The 3,123-nt window shown below is 43.6% G+C and overlaps 1 pseudogene; it reads left to right on the forward strand.

The window, feature by feature from the left end:
• The first annotated feature begins 1,270 nt into the window (after nucleotides 1-1,270).
• LOC116896107 lies at nucleotides 1,271-2,357 on the forward strand (annotated as a pseudogene).
• Nucleotides 2,358-3,123: the final 766 nt, after the last annotated feature.

Consider the following 3,123-nt stretch of genomic DNA (forward strand, 5'->3'; position numbering starts at 1 on the left):
TGAGTGGTACTTCAGGGGGAATATCTATTTGCCTCAGCATGGGCCCCATTAAGGCACCCCTCCTACCCTCACCATACTGCTCCTCTACCAAAACATATCCTTGGCTTTCTATTTGTGTATAAAACACAGTGCATGCTATGCTGTCATTGTGGTGTAAATACTTAACAATTAAAACTCTGGTTTGAAAATAACCTATCAATCACAAGGCTTCCTGCCTGCAAGACTGCAAGAGAGGACAGAGAGAGGAAACTGGTTGTAAAGACTATCCGGTGAAAGATAGGTGCAATACTTTAAACAACCAGCAGAGGGCAAGGAAGGTCTGTCTGGAATCAGGTTTTATCCTCTGTGTGTGTGTGTGTGTGTGTGTGTGTGTGTGTGTGTGTGTGTGTGTGTGTGTGTGTGTGTGTGTGTGTGTAAGTGTTCCCACAGTGTAGAAATAGGAGTATCATCGCTACATGTTACAGGAAGAAAAATAGCAATAAACTTCAAAAAGTAGTAAATTTATTTGTTCCTTGAAATATAGATATGCAACTGATACAAAGCCATAAATAATGTTTTTCTAAAATGTGGTTTTATTTTATGTTACTCTGCTTTACATAGGGCATAACATTTCCTAAAGCTTTTTTGGGACTCCAGTCAATGATTAGCAAACATATTATAGTGATTCATCTCTCTAAAGAACAGCCACTGGACAAACCAGGTACCCTCGCATATGTGAACAAATCTGCATGAAAAGGTACTAAAGTGTAGACTTTGACTTGTGTACTTTAATTCTCCTTTCTAGTGTATTAAGAAAGGACATGAACGTATTTGACTTTGCTAGTCGGTGGTGCGGCGCAGGGAAGGAATCCGCGGAGACCTGAGCTTAGAGGTGTTGAGTTAAAAGAAGATCTGGAAGAGCTTGAAGGAGCTCGAGACCCCTTATGAACAACAATGCCAAGCAACCAGAGCTTCCAGGGACTAAGCCACTACCTAAAGACTATACATGGACTGACCCTGGACTCTGACCTCATAGGTAGCAATGAATATTCTAGTAAGATCACCAGTGGAAGGGGAAGCCCTTGGTCCTGCTAAGACTGAACCCCCAGTGGATGTGATTGTTGGGGGGAGGGCGGCAATGGGGGGAGGATGGGAGGAAACACCCATAAAGAAGGGAGGGGAGGGATTAGGGGGATGTTTGCCCGAAACCGGGAAAAGGAATAACACTAGAAATGTAAGAAAGAAATACTCAAGTTAATAATAAAAAAAAAAAAAAAAGAAGAAGAAGAAGATGGATGCACAGAGTTCAGCTAAAGTCAATTCGAGGAAGAGGAGGAAAGAGACACCTGGCGTTAATGGAGCGACAGAGGAAGATGGTATTCCTTCCAAAGTGCAGCGCTGTGCAGTTGGTTTACCGCAGCCAGCTCCTTTTTCTGATGAAATTGAAGTTGACTTTAGTAAGTCCTATGTCAGGGTAATTGTGGAAGAAGCTCGCAGGGGAACTCCTTGTGAGCAGCCTGTGAGAGTTTATGTGGATAGGATATTTGACTTATTTCACTCTGGTCATGCCCGGGCTCTGATGCACGCAAAGAACCTTTTCCCTAATACATATCTAATTGTGGGAGCTAACGCACAGCTTCAAGGGCTTCACTGTGACGAACAAAAAGGAGCTTTATAACGCAGTGCAGCACTACGACTATATGGATGAGGTGGTGAGGAATGCCCCCTGGACTCTGACACCTGAATTCCTGGCGAAGCAACGTATTAATTTCATTGCACACGACGATTTCCGATTTCCCCTGTTCTTCTGTAGGGAGTGATAATGTGTATAAGCACATCAAGGGAGCAGGCATGTTTGCTCCCACGCAGAGGACAGAAGATATCTCCAGAACAGACATCATCATCTGCATTGTCTGTGAGTATGGTGTATATGCAAGTCGAAACCTATAGAGGGGCTACACTGTCAAGGAGTACAGTGTCACCTTTATCAACGAGAAAAAATATCACTTGCAATAACAAGTTGATAAAGTAAAGAAGAAAGTGAATATGTGGAGGAAAAATCAAAAGAGTTTGTGTAGAAGGTGCAAGAGCACAGACCTCATGCAGAAGTGGGAGACGTCCCGAGAGTTCATTGGATGTTTCCTGAAAATGTTTGGTCCGGAAGAAGCACTGAAGTAAATGCTGAAAGAGGGAAAATGTGGGATGATGCAGGCCATCAGTCCCAAGCAGAGTCCCAGCAGCAGCCCTACCCACAAGCGCTCACCCGCTTCTTTCATTCGGTGGCCCTTCCCTGGCAAGACTTCCCCATCTTCCTCTCAGCAAGTATCTCTAGGTGCAAGGCTATGATTTGTAACATCATCAAGGATGAAGTGGACTAACTTTTCATCCCTGTTCCCTCTCTTCCACTGCCTATCACCCTCAGAAGCTCTCTGTCAAAATCCATTTTGTGATTCCAGCACTAAACCTAAGGACATCTACGAAGAAAAGACAAATGGGGCAAGAGGACTTGGGAATGGGAGAACCAAAACATCCCTGTCCTGAGACATTCTCATCTACACAAAGGAGGCTGCCCACACCTTAGAAGCCTACTCTGTATCCATCTTCCCACCCCAGAACATTGCTTTACTGTTTATGCTCATGCAATCTTGACAGGGAAATTGTCATTTATATCAATTTGTTTTTTTTAAAAAAAAGTATTCTTTCAAATATAGTAAGTACAACTAATTTTTTGCTCCTGAGGAGTGGGCAGAAAGAGGAAGCATGGAATGCCCATTGGCCTTTCTTCCTGAAAACTAGTGCTTGCCTTCTGTTCTGAAGCAAAGTGGCTTTCCAGATCCTTCAAACAGGGAGACATACTGATGGGTAATTAGGGGAGACTATCATAATTTTAAATTCCCTAAAAAAAATCTGAAAGCTGAATTAGCTCCAGATTCCCTGACTGTCCTGCTGGCCTATGTGTCAGCATGGCTGTGGGAGGGAAGAAATCTGAACCTAAATTTTCTTACTCCCTGAGGAGTTTCTTGTTGGACCCAATGGGATCCATGAAAATACTGATGGGGTTGGAACCCAGCCCCAGAACATCAAGAACAGCACTTGTTCTACTGTGTTTATCTTCTCAGTTGCCCAGTTATTTGGTAGCCCTCG

The sequence above is a fragment of the Rattus rattus genome, chromosome 3 (genome assembly GCF_011064425.1).
Source record: "Rattus rattus isolate New Zealand chromosome 3, Rrattus_CSIRO_v1, whole genome shotgun sequence".
Taxonomy (NCBI): Eukaryota; Metazoa; Chordata; class Mammalia; order Rodentia; family Muridae; genus Rattus; species Rattus rattus.